The 14203-nt window shown below is 41.5% G+C and overlaps 1 protein-coding gene across 8 annotated transcripts in view; it reads right to left on the bottom strand.

Moving 5' to 3' along the window:
- The window catches only part of tpd52l2b (tpd52 like 2b), a 61818-nt gene that overhangs the window by 35159 nt on the left and 12456 nt on the right, over positions 1-14203 (bottom strand). The gene's annotated exons all lie outside the window — the stretch shown is intronic.

Raw genomic sequence — 14203 nt, 5'->3', positions numbered from 1 at the left:
AATAATTGATTGAATAATTACTCACCCCCTTCAGGTCAGTATTTAATAGGCACACCTTTGCCAGCAATTACAGCCTTGAGTCTGTATGAATACTGCAATTTTTCCTCATTCTTCTTTATATAACTGTTCAAGCTGTCAAGACTGAATAGGGAACACAAGTTAACATCCCTTCTCAAATCCAGCCACAAACTCTCAATTGTATTGAGGTGAGGACTCTGACTTAGCCACTCCAGGACATTAACTTTGTTGTTTTTAAGCCATTCCAGTGTAGACTTGGCTTTATGCTTGGGGCTATTGTTTTGCTGGAAATCTTCTCCCAAGTCACAGTTCTCTTGCAGACTCCATTAGGTTTTCCTCCAGGATTTCCCTGTATTTTGCTGCATTCATTTTACCCTCTACCTTCACAAGTCTTCCAGGGCCTGCTGCAGTAAAGCATCCCCACTGCATGATGCAGCCACAACCATGATTCATGGTAGGGATGGTGTGTTTTGATGATGTGCAGTGTTTGGCTTACTCCAAACATAGAGTTTAGTCTGATAGCCAAAAAGCTCAATTTTGGTTTCATCAGACCGTAGGACCTTCTTCCAGCTTATTTCATACTCTCCCACATGCCTTCTGACAAACTCTAGCCAAGATTTCAGGTGAGTTTTTTTCCCCAACAGTGGCTTTCTCTTTGCCACTCTGCCATAGAACTGCAACTGGTGAAGCACCCGGGCAACAGTTGTTTGCACAGTCTCTCCCATCTCAGCCACTGAAGTTTGTAACTCCTCCAGAGTTGTCATAGGTCTGTTGGTGGCCTCCCTCACTAGTCCTGTTCTTGCACGGTCATCAGTTTTTGATAGCCTACTCTAGGCAGATTTACAGCTGTGCCATATTCTTTCCATTTCTTGATGACCGACTTAACGGTACTCCAAGGGATATTCTGAGACTTGGAAATTTTCTTGTATCCATCTCTTAACTTGTGTTTTTCAATAACCTTTTCACTGAGTTGCCTGGAGTGTTCTTTTGTCTTCATGGTGTAGTTTTTGCCAGGATACTGATTCACCAGCAGTTGGACCTTCCAGATACAGGTGTATTTTTACTACAGTCAACTGAAACTCCATTTAACTAATCATGGGACTTCAAAAATCAAGTAGATGCACAAGTGATACTTTATGTCATATTAAGGGGATGAATACTTATGTAATCAATTATCATGTTTTATATTTGTAATTAATTTAGATCACTTTGTAGAGATCTGTTTTCACTTTGACATGAGTCTTTTTCTGTTGATCAGTGTTATAAAAAGCCAAATTAAATCCACTGTGATTCAGTTCTGTAAAACAATAAAACATGGAAAACTTCTGGGGGGGGGGGGGTGAATACCTTTTATAGGCACTGTATAGTGCAAATATCAGATTCTTGATGTACATAGATCCACCAAGTTCTAGCGAATTTAAGCATCCACAACTTTTAATAGTCCAATACTTTAAAATCAAATTTTATCACGCAAGATATGTAGTATTTAGAAAATAATATTTGCAAAGATTGATTGGTCAGAACTATTAATAGCCTTCCTAAATTACCAATTTATTCTCAGGACCATATTTTACAAGCTGCAGGAGTGGAGGAACATAAGAATGAATGAAGCTCATGTGAATATCACCTATCACCAGGAAACAGCACAGATCTATCGGATCACATTACCTCCACCGAAAAAATGCTGGTTTCAGCAAAATTCCTCAGTAAAATAAAAAAAAAATCAACTCAACATTTTATCCAAGTATTGTCACATCATGTTTTAATGAGAGTTTTAGAAGAACCACGTAGCAAATGGTACAACTTGCAAACCTGTTGCCACACAGCTGCACGAACTGGGTTCAATCCAGACCATCGAAGCTGACTGTGCAGAGTTTGCACATCCTTCCTGTGATTGTGTGAACTTCCCAAATGCTCCAGTTTCCTCTCATACTGATGTGCTACCAGAAGGTGTGTGCTGATGCTGACCATTCAGAGTTGTAGAAGATAATGCCAAGCTGTAGTGTCTACCAAAGTTGAGACTTAGTTGCTTTGTGTTCCTAGGAAATGTTTCTGGAGACAACGGGAGGAGTTAAGGGGTCACGTTAGGGTTTAAGGACAAGGATGTGGGAGAATTAGAGTCAGACCAGGGTCTACGCCTCTGCTCCGGATTCGAAGGCCATTGGCATGGACTGGTGCATCCATGGTCAGCTGTCAGGCCAGCAGACCAGCAAGGACAAGGGCTGGTAACACCCTAGGGCCAGTAAGTTATTAGCAAGTTCTAGAATCGGAGTTCCGTGTGGGTTGGAAGAACAAGGGCCAATGACCATCAAAGTACAGTCGACTCTCCTTATCCGTGGGGGATTGGTTCTGGGACCCCTCGTGGGTGCTCAAGTCCCTTATTCAACCTGTCTCAATCCGGTGGACCTTAGGACCCAGTGGAACCCCAGACCTTATTTAACCTGTCTCAGAGCGGTGGACATTAGGACCCAGTGGCAGAATCTGCAGTGTTTCAGTTCACGAAAATAATCATGATCATGATTGAAAATAAAGAGGAAATAATAAAGCGATCGGAAAGAGGTGAAACGTTATCGGTCATTGGAAAAGCGTTAGGCTAGGTCGGTAAACGATTGGAACAATTTTAAAGGATAAAGTGAGAAAGGCTCTGCCCCAATGAAAGTTACAATTATTACTAAGCAACGCAGTGGTTTAATTATTAGGCTTTGGGGATTTGAGTTTTTGATCCTCCACATCAACCCGGCATGGTGGAGAGCGCACTAGGGAGCGATCTGTCCCGAGTCCCAAGAACTTACGTTCCCGAGCCCAGTGCTGAAACATATGTTCTTAAGTGTTTTATATGCATAGAAAGGTAAAATATATACTATATACTAAGACAAACGTTTGACTGATGCTAAATAATACTGGACATACCTGTTCCGAGTTACTTAGTAAGAGAACTTCCGATTTTTTTCGATCCTGAACCACGATAACCCACGCATATCCTCCCGTATTCTTTAAATCATCTCTAGATTACTTATATTGCCCAATACAATGTAATTGCTATGTAAAATGGTTGTTATACTGGATTGTTTAGGGAATAATGACAAGAAAAAAAAAATCTGTACATGCTCGAACAACAAGTGCTAGAAAAGCACTTCCGGGTTTTCGCGATTCGCGGTTAGTTGAATTCGCGCATGCGGAATCCGCGGATAAGGAGCTGACTGTACGTGAATCAGCAAGACCAGAGATTGAGGTCTAGTGTTTGGTGATCGGCGAATCCTGGGGTCGATGCCAAAGGCTGACTGGAAGTCTGAAAGTTGAGGCCTAATAGCCTGAGCCTCAAGTCTACCTATCTCTACCAGCCCCTGGGGATATCTAACAGCCAATGTCTGTGAGTCTGTTGGAGGCAGAAGGTGACCTGTGTTGGGGTTAAAAGATTGTATGCGCGTGGGAGGGAGGAACAGGACTTGTTTTGATGTTTTATCACTTGCTGTGTTCTGGTTTGTGTGTGCTGTTGTTCTGCCAAGTATTGAGGGCATGCTATATTGGCAACAGAAGGTGTGGCAACACTTGCAGGCTGTTCTTAGCACATCCTTGTGTATTGGTTATTAATACAAATGACACATTTCACTATGTTTCAGTGTGATAAATACATCTGAATCTTGAATATTGAAATTGTTTTGAGTGTGCAGATAAGCAGTAAAATTGATGGAAATGAGGTGAGGAAAAAAAAAGTACGTGTTTGATGGTCACACAGATTTCATGGATTAATGAACCTGTACGGTCTGAATGTGCCTCTAACCAGTACTCAATGAGTTGAGTTTATTTTGGGATAGCAGAGTTAAATATAGAGAATAAGAAGCTAGCAAAAGATTGTTAAAACATTCCAAGATAAATTTCCTGTACTAATGTTAGAAATATTCTTCAGAATCAGTCACTATGCTGGATTTATCGCAAAAACTAAGGTATATTATTGTCTGTCGCTAGGTTTATAGATGGGCTGTGCCCCACTATAAACTGGGAAAGCAGATTTCTAAATAAATCCTGGTTTCCCAGATCAACTTATAAGCTGCTCTCCAGTCAAAAACTTGGAGAGAAAAATCACCCAACTTCATCAGTTTTAGGGATATAATGCCAGTACACTTAAATGAGCAGTTTTTCTTGGGTGGGATTTTAGAGGAGGAAGAAAGAAATAACTTTGTGGGGGAGCACGGTTCTCTATTGGCAAAGAAAAACAAAAGTCATGGTTATGCACAAATATCTTCCATAAAGTCAAACTGCACGCTTGACCAAGTCAGGCATCTGATCATTGTGGTGGCTTACACAGCACTAACTCACCCTTAGGTATTCATAAATGTTGAAATATACTAATCAATAGTTTCCCCAGACAAAGTTAACCAATCGAATATTTGTTGTGTAACTCGCTGTATTTAAAACCCACAGGAACCAAAAATGATCTCATTATACATGCCAAAGTTAGCAAGATAGCCTTGACAAAAATCTATCTGAACATAACAACTCCCCCACTGCCACACATTCCACCATTTGCTCCATTCAGGCATTCAGAGCCAGCAAAATCCTTAGCCCTTGCTGGCACGAATTCCTCCTCTAAAGATCTCACCATGTTCCACACTCTCATTTAAAACCATTTTTCTCCTAATCAGAAGAAAAATATTTTGCATTAATATATTTTGGCAGCTTTCCTCAGAGCAAATTCTTACATGAAACTTCAAAGCATTTTTCAAGCTAATAGTAACAATTTTTCATGGTATTTATTAATAACTGGGTAAAATTTAAATCCTATTAGTTAAAATTATTAGTAATCATTCAAATTATTCCAGTCATACAATTTGGGTAGCTATAGAAAATGTATGTTTCTGATTTATGAAGAAATAGGCTTACAGGAAGTTCTCTGAAATAGAACCCTTATATAACCCAGGGACTGATTATATTTAATGCACCAAAGTACTGTAGGTGTTAATACAGCTAAATGCTGCTGCTCAACATCACAGCAATAAGTTTCCACATGTAATGCTTTGCAATATTGTACTTCATAACCACTGCTTCTGACCCTTCACTGTCTTTCAAACGTGAAATAATTTGTCTAACATCCAGCAGTGAATTAGTAAAAATCTCTCTCTCTACACACACACGTGTGTGAGTGAGAGTGAGAATGAGAGAGAGAGATTGATTTATTTTCAACATTCACTAATCCTCTCACTAAAAGTCCAACTCCCTATCCTCTAAGGCATTCTAAGTCAGATAAGATGCAAGCTTTAATGTCATTCCACATCTAGGTTAATAAAGTTCAATATGAATCATCATAGCAGTTTGAGTTGTTCAAATTATTATTTGTTTCTCACTCAAACACCAGTTGTTCAAATTCCAGAATTAATCTTAATTTTTTCCTGATATAGATTGATTCTAGCAATATTTCCCAAATCAAATAGAAAATCTAGTTACTTTACTTGCTCCATTGTGCTTGTGATAGCAAATTATGGAGAAAATTTTTTGAGACCAGAATTCAGTACTTGTGAAGGTTTTCGAACAGTCAGCATCCAAGGAGTCACAAATGCAAACTCCCCTTCCATTGTTAATTATCGTCCACTGTATTCACTGAGTTACATATTTGCCAGAACAATCAGCATCATTGCCGGTTACTCTCCAAATACTATAATTACCATTTCATAAGAACTGGCTTATAGGAAGAACAAGATAACTGGATCAGTCCACCAATTTCATTATTTAAACACTTACTTAGAAATTGCTATGACTTCTATTTCAAAATATATTAATTTCTTTTAATTTAATAATTAAGTTGCACATAAATCAAAAGCCTTCCAAGAGACAAAAATTACTAAAGAAATAAATATAACTGTTGTATGCTTAGGGAGGATTAAGCAGTTAATGAGAGGGTAAAAGAAAGGAAACCCTGTGGCAAGGTCCCATATGGTAGGCTAGTCCAGGAAATTATGGCACATGGGATCCAAGAACATAAGAAATATGAGCAGGAGTAGGCCATTTGGCTGGCACACTGAGCCTCGTCCACAATTCAGTAACATTAAGGCTGATCTAGACATGGAGTCAGCTCCACCTACCTGCCTCTTCTCCTTAACTATTAATTCCACTGTCAAACAAAAATATATCTAACTGTGACTTAAATACACTTAATGAGATAATTTCTGCTGCTTCCCTGGCAGAAAATTCCACATACTCACTACTTTTTGAGAAAAGCAGTTGCTCTTCATCTCTCGTGCTTCATGTCTACAGGGCATAAAGGATGGTGGATGGTGGGAACCTGCAAACTCCAAAGCTTCCAAGAGGCGTCGGCTGCTTGGACAGTAGATGTGTTTAATGGTGGATTCATGGAATCCTGCAGCAGCAGAGTACCAGAAAATCACAGAGCACAAGATCAGGCCTTTGGCCCACCATATGGTGCTGAACTGATCAAACTAGCAATCAAATAATTACCAAACTAATTCCTTCTGCTTGCACAGTATCTATAATCAACAAGCTACACAATTCTGATCGGTAAGCTACAGAACATGGACCTCTGTATCACTGTCTACAGTTGGATCCTCGACTTCCCAACAGGAAGACCACAACCTGCAGATTGGTAATAATTTCTCCTCCTCACTGATGATCAACATTGGCACACCTCAGGGATGTGTGCTTGGTCTAATGGTCTACTCTCTATACCCATGACTGTGTAGCTAGGTATAGCTTAAATGCCAAATAGAAATTTGCTAATGATACAACCATCATTGATAGAATTTCAGATTGAGACAAGAGGGCATAGAGGAGCGAGATATACCAGCCAGTTGATTGCTGTCACGGCAACAAACTTGCACTCATGCCACTATGACCAGAGCTGATTATGGACTTGAAGAAGGGTAAGACAAGGAACACAGAGGGCTGACTGAGGTTACAACCTTTTGCAGCTTTTTCCAGTTCTGTACCTCTATATCAGATGGTAATGCAACCAGTTAGAATGCTCTCACAGCACATCTGTAGAAATTTGTCAGTCTTTGGTGACATACAAAATCTCTTCTAACACCTAATGAAATAAAACCATTGATGTACCTTCTTCATAATTGCCTCAATTATGTTTGGCTCAGGATAGATTTTGAGAGATTAACACCCAGGTACTATTCACCTTTTCCACAGTTGATCTCTCAATAAGGACAGATGTGTGTTCCCTCAACTTACCATTTCTCAAGTCCATGATCAACTTCATGGTCTTACTGATGTTGAGTGAATGGTTGTTGTTACGACACCAAACAGCTGATCTAGCTCACTCCTGTACGCATCCTCATCACGATCAGATATTGTACCAACAATAGTTGCGCCATCGGCAAATTTATAGATGGCGTTTTGAGTGTGTCTAATCATAGTCAACACTAACATGTGTCTTCCATGTCCACTCTATGTCTCTCACAATCTTATGAAGCTCAATCAGGCCTCTCCTCAGATCCTGCCACTCTACAGAAAACAACCCAAGTTTGTCCAACCTTCACATCCTTCCTATAATGAAGGTGATTAGATCTGAAATGCAGCCTAGAGTTCTACAAAGCTGTAACATACCGACCCAATAAAAAAAAACCCACCCCAGAAGTTTTCATATGTTATTGTTTTACAACATTGAATCACAGTGGATTCAATTTGGAGGCAACACGAGTGAATCTGTAGATGCTGGAAATAAATAAAAACACAAAATGCTGGCAGAACTCAGCAGGTCAGACAGCATCTATGGGAGGAGGTAGTGACGACGTTTCAGGCCGAAACCCTTCATCAGGAGTGAAGTAACATGGGATAGTCGAAGGGGGATAAGGGGTGGGGGGAGGGATGAAGTAGAGAGCTGGGAAGTGATAGGCTGAAAGGAAATGGGCTAGGGGGAAGGTGGAGAATTATGGGAAATAAAAGAGAAAGAAAGGTAGGGCTGGGGGGAGATTATAGTGAGGGGGGAAAGAGAGAGAAAGAGAACCAGACTAAAATTATAGATAGAGATGGGGTAAGGGGGAGGCAGGGGTATCAACGGAGGTCTGTGAGTTGAACGTTCATGCCGGCAGGTAGTTGGCTACCTAGGCAGGAGATAAGGTATTGCTCCATCTACCTGCATGTGGCCTCATCTTGACGATAGAGGAGGCCATGGACAGGCATGTCGGAGTGGGAGCGGTCTGTGGAATTGAAGTGTGTGGCCACAGGGAGATCCCGCCACTACTGGAGGACTGAGCGCTGGTGTTCAGCGAAACAGTCTCCCAGTCTGCGGTGGGTCTCCCCAATGTATAAATGGCCACATCGGAAGCACCAGATACAGTATATCACCCCAGTTGACTCGCAGGTTAAGTAGTGCCTCACCTGAAAGGACTGTCTGGGGCCTGGGATGGTGGTGAGGGAAGAAGAGTGGGGGCAGGTGTAGCACTTCTTCCGTTTGCAGGGATAAGTGCCTGGAGGGAGGTCGGTGGGGAGGGATGAGGGGGGGATGAATGGACAAGGGAGTCGCGTAGGGAGCGATCCCTGCGGAAAGCCAAGAGTGGGGGGGAGGGGAAGATGTGTCTGGTGGTGGGATCCCGTAGGTGGCGGCGGAAGTTATGGAGTTATCCAAAGTTATACTTTGGATCTGTGGGCTAGTAGGGTGAAAGGTGAGGACCGGGGGGCTCTATCCCTGGTGGGCTGGCAGGGGGATGGGGTGAGGGCAGAGGTGCGTGAAATATGGGAGATGCGATGGAGGGCAGAGTTTGTAGTGGACGAAGGGAAGCCCGTTTCTTTAAAAAAGGAAGACATCTCCTTTGTCCTAGAATGAAAGGCCTCATCCTGAGAGCAGATGTGGCAGAGGAATTGAGAGAAAGGGATAGCATTTTTGCTGATTCAATTTGGCTTTTTTTGACACTGAACAACAGAAGACTCATGTTAAAAGTGAAAACAAATTTCTACAAATTGGTCTAAATTTATTATAATCATTCAACACAAAATAATTGATTGAATAATTACTCACCACCTTCAAGTCAGAATTCAGTAGATATACCTTTGGCAGCAATTACTACCTTGAGTCTGTATGGATAGGTCTCTATCAGCTTTGCACATCTAGACTGCAATTTTTCCCCATTCTTCTTTACAAAGCTACTCAAGCTCTGTCACATTGCAAGGCAATCCTGAGTGAATAGCACTTTTCAAGTCCAGCTACAAATTCTCAATTGGATTGAGATCTGTACTCTGACTTGGCCACTCTGGGACATTAACTTTGTTGTTTTTAAGCCAGTCCTGTGTAGATTTATGCTTGGGGCCATTGTTTTGCTGGAAAACAAATCTTCTCAAGTCACAGTTCTCTTGCAGACTGCATCAGGTTTTCCTCCAGGATTTCCCTGTATTTTGCTGTATTCATTCTACCCTCTTCCTTCACACGCTTTCTAGGGCCTGAAGCATCCCCACAACATGATGCAGCCACCACCTTGCTTCACAGTAGGAATGCTGTGTTTTTGATGATGTGTGCAAGCCAAACATAGCATTTCGCCTGATGGCCTAAAAGCTCAATTGTAGTTGCATCAGACCATAGAACCTTCTTCCAGCTGACTTCAAAGTCTCCCACATGCCTTCTGGCAAACTCTAGCCAAAGTTTCATGTGGGACTTTTTAACAGTGGCTTCCTCTTTCCATTCCCCCACAAAGTGCGACTGGTGAAGCACCCGGTAACAATTGTTGTATGCGCAGTTTCCCCATCTCAGCCACTGAAGTTTATAACTCCTCCAGAGTTGCCAAAGGTCTCTTGGTGGCCTCCCTCACTAGTCACCTTCATGCAGTCACTCAGATTTTGAGGACAGCCTGCTCTAGGCAGATTTACAGCTGTGCCATATTCTTTCCAATTTTAATGACTGACTTAACTGTAGTCCAAGATATATTCAGTAACTTGGAATTTTTCTTGCATCCATCTCCTGACTTGTGATTTTCAATAATCTTTTCATGGAGTTGCTTGAAGTGTTCTTTTGTCTTCATGGTGTAGTTTTTGCCAGGATACTGACTCATCAGCAGTTCGACCTTCCACATATAGGTGTAATTTTACTACCATCAATTGATACACTTTGACTGTACACAGGTTTCCAAAAACAGATCTCCATTTAACTAGTTATGTTATTTCTAAAACCAATTGCTTGCACCACTAATGATTTGGTATGAATACATGTGCAATCAAGTATGTTTTATATTTGTAATTAATTTAGATCACTTTGTACTGATCTGTTTTGACTTTTGACACGATGAGTCTTTTTCTGGTGATTGTTGTCAAAAAAAACAAATTAAATTCATGACTCAAAGTTGTAATCAAATAAAATATGATAACTTCCGGGGGGGGGGGGGGGGAATACTTTTTATGGGTACTGTATCTTCCCATTACACCTTTAGTATACCAATGCTATTTACCGGTAGCGAGTGGTAGGTACCTGGAATGAGCTGTCCAGGGAGGTGGTAGGTACAGGAGCCCAAAGACCCTCGCCTGAAGGTTTAACATCTTCTTCTACTCTGCCATCAGGTTCTTGAACTGAACTGATTAATCCTAACACTGAGTTTCTCATCTCTCTCTCAATTTGCATTAATGTCATTAACACTATCGTATGTAAATTGAATTTTATGTTAAGCACTATGCAAAATAGCTCATTTTCATGGCATTTATGCCCCAGCAATGTCTGCCAATGACAATAAACTTACAACTTGAAATCTGACAAACTTTTAAAAGGCATTTAGGCAGGCATGTGAACAGGCAGGGAACAGAGGCATGCAGATGGGACCAGTTAGATTAGCACCATTGGTAGCACAGACAAGGTGGGCCAAATGACCTGTTTCTGTGTAGTAAGACCACAGTATTCTATGTCTTGGCAAGTATTGTCTCAATGCTCTAATGTTGTGAATCTATGCTCCACCTCTAAAGCAGCACTTGCCAGAGTGCAATCACACTCAGTCTGCAGGAGAAATGTCCCCCCCACCCTTAGATCCCCTCCAAACTTGCTCTCACAATTTCCTCCACTTTGACACACCTACCACACAGGGGAAAAAAAGATTTTTATTATCTATCCTGTCTGTCCCTACTGTAACTCTAACACAAGGACCCCGCTCATCCTCCATCACTCTAGGCCTATCCCTATTAGTGACACTAAAAGTCCAGGCAACACCTCTAGCTAACTGGATCTAAAAATGGGATGGTGATAGGAGGCAGAGGGCTTTCTGAAGGGTGGTTTTTATGGTAGAAAATCTGTGACCAGTGATGTAACACAGAGATTGCCATTGGACCCTTGTTTGTGACATATTAAGTAAGTTGGATAAGAACTGTAGGAGCTATGATTAATAAGTTTGTGGATAGTATGAAAATTGTTGTGGACAGTGAAGACTGTCTAAATCTACAGAAGAATGTAAATCTGATGCACAATTAAGCCAAGTGTTCACAGATGGAACTGAATCCCAAATGAGAGGTAATGCAGTTCAGAATGTAAAAGTTGGGTTAAAGACAGATGACAAGTGCAACAGTACCAAAAAAAAGAAACTTAGGGCTGAAATCTATAATTGCCTGCAAGTGACAGTTCTGGTAGATAGGGTGGTTAAAATAAAACACTTACACCATCTTTATTGTGTAGGACACCAAATATAAAAGATGAAATGTTATGTTGCAACTTCACAAAATATTGGTTAGACCACTTTGAACTGTAAGAAGGCATAGTTATGCTGGAGGAAGTGCAGAGGAGATTCACCAGGATGTTGCATAGATTAGAGGACTTTAGTTATGGGGGGAGACTTAATAGGCTACATTTGTTTTTTCTGGAGTGAAGGAGGTGATGGGTGACCTGACTGAGGTCACAGTGTTACACAAGAAACAGATCCCAAGGCCCCACATGTCCACAGTGACCTGATCCAGTCCTATTTGCTTACATTTGGCATATATTCTCCTCACCCTTTCTTGCCATATACCCCTTTAAATGTCTTTTAAACAATGCAATGCCTCTACCATATCTCCTGGCAGCTCATTCTACATACCCACATTTTGGGTGAAACAATGCCCTTCAAGTCCTCTTTAAATCTCTCTCCTCTCACCTTCACTCTCTAGTTTTAGACTCTTGTACTCTGAGGAAAATTGCAGAATGTTGGTTAGAATTTGCATACAGAATTTTTAATTCCAGCGGATGCTATCAATGAGATATTTTGAGCATTGCGCAGAGTCTGTAACTACTCACTGTATTTACACCCCTCATTATTTTATACACTGAAAAAAGGACGTGCCTCAGCCTCCTATGCTCCAGGGAAAAAAGCCAACCCATCTAACCTTTCCTTACAACTCAAGACATCCAGTCACAGTGACATCCCTGTAAATCTTGAAGATCCAAGATTCACACACAAAATGCTGGAAGAACTTAGCAGGCCAGACAGCAACTATGGAAAAAGAGTACAATTGACATTTTGAGCTGAGACCCTTCATGAGGACTGGAGGAAAAAGATGAGGAGTCAGTTAGAAGGTGGGGAGAGGGGAGGAAGAAACACAAGTTGATAGGTGAACATGGATTTCTCGAACTTTTGGTAATGCTCCCCCACTTCACCACTCCCCTCTCACAGCTCATCTCCTTACCTGCCCATCACCTCCCACTGGTGACCCTTCCTCTTTCCTTTCTTCCATGGCCTTCTGTCCTCTATCAGATTCTCCCTTCTCTAGCCTTGCATCTCTTTCACCAATCAATTTCCCAGCACTTTTCTTCACCCCATTTCACCCACCACCTTGTGTTTCTTCCCTCCACCCTTCCCCACCCCCTACAATGAATTTTTTCTCCAGTCCTGATGAACAGCTTGGCCCAAAACGTCAACTGTATTCTTTTCCATAGATGCTACCTGGCCTGCTGAACGCCTCCAGCGTTTTGTGTGCGTTACTTGGATTTCCAGCAGCAGCTGCAGATTTTCTCCTGCTTAAGAGTCAAGATTGTTTAATTTCATTTCCAGTACATAAGTGTAAAGAAGAATAAAATAATTGTTATTCTGGATCTGATGCAGCACAAAAAAAAACACACACACAAGAACAATACAAAAGATAGCTTAAATACATAGATTAACTGTACATCTATAAAGTGACACTAGGAACAGGAGTGTCCGTACACTAGATGGCTGACAAGAAATGATAAAGTTGTGTTGGTGAAGGTGTATGGTGGGATAGGTTACTGGGTGGAGGTGCTGATCAGCCGTCTGGTAGTCCTGGCGTAGATAACATGTACCCTCCTCCCTAATAGGAGTGAGACAAATAGTCCATGAGCAGGGTGGGTGGGATCCTTCATGTTGCTGGCACTTTTCCAGCACCCTTCTAGTATATACTGCACTGTGCAAAATTTTAAGGCACGATATAAAGCTCAGCTACCTAAGACTTTTGCACAATATTGTATTTGTCAATATGGAGCAGAAAGTGAGTTTGTAAATCTCAGAGCAAAGGATGTTGGGAATGGTGAAGGTGGGAGCCGCGGGAGGGGTGTGGGACACATGGCACAGAAGGAGTGCCAAGGGTGTGGGGTGGCATAGGTGCACACTCACCCAGCCCCGAAACACCAAAGTCAATTGCTATCAAATTGATTTATTGATCATTACAGAATGTCTGTGGTGCTTCTTGCTCTCTCTCCTCTCCCTTCACCTTTTCCCAACCATGATTCCCCTTTCCCTGCCCCTTTCACACTTTCAGTCCACAATAGAGATCCATATCTGAATCAGGTTTTATCATTCGCAAGTAAATAAAATTCTACACATACACACACACATGCCTAGAACTTCTGCACAGTACTGTATGTCCTTGATGGCAGATAGGCCATTGATGCGTTGGGCAATTTTGACTTTCCAGCTTAAATTACATTCTTCCCCTAGCTTGATGATCACAATTGCACACAACTCTGCAAGTGTGGTCTCAATGAATGCACTGACCAATGAAGGTAAGTATGTCAAACACCTTCTTTACCAAGCAGTCTATTTCTGTTGCTATGTTGAAGGAAATATAAAATTATGAGAGGCACAAATAGGATAGGTTAGAATCCTTTTCTCATGTTAGGAGTATCAAAATTAAGAGGTGAGAGGAAGGAGCTTTAAAAGGAATTTGAAGGGAAAGTGGTTGATACTTGCAACTCTGCCAGCAAGTGGAGGAATTAAATACAATGACTATGCGAAAGAAACATTCAGACAGGCACTTGAATGGGTAAAGAACAGGA

Source organism: Hemitrygon akajei, chromosome 11 (assembly GCF_048418815.1).
Source record: "Hemitrygon akajei chromosome 11, sHemAka1.3, whole genome shotgun sequence".
Lineage (NCBI taxonomy): Eukaryota > Metazoa > Chordata > Chondrichthyes > Myliobatiformes > Dasyatidae > Hemitrygon > Hemitrygon akajei.
Note: the sequence above shows the minus strand (reverse complement) of the source record. Positions and strands in the feature narration are given on the sequence as shown.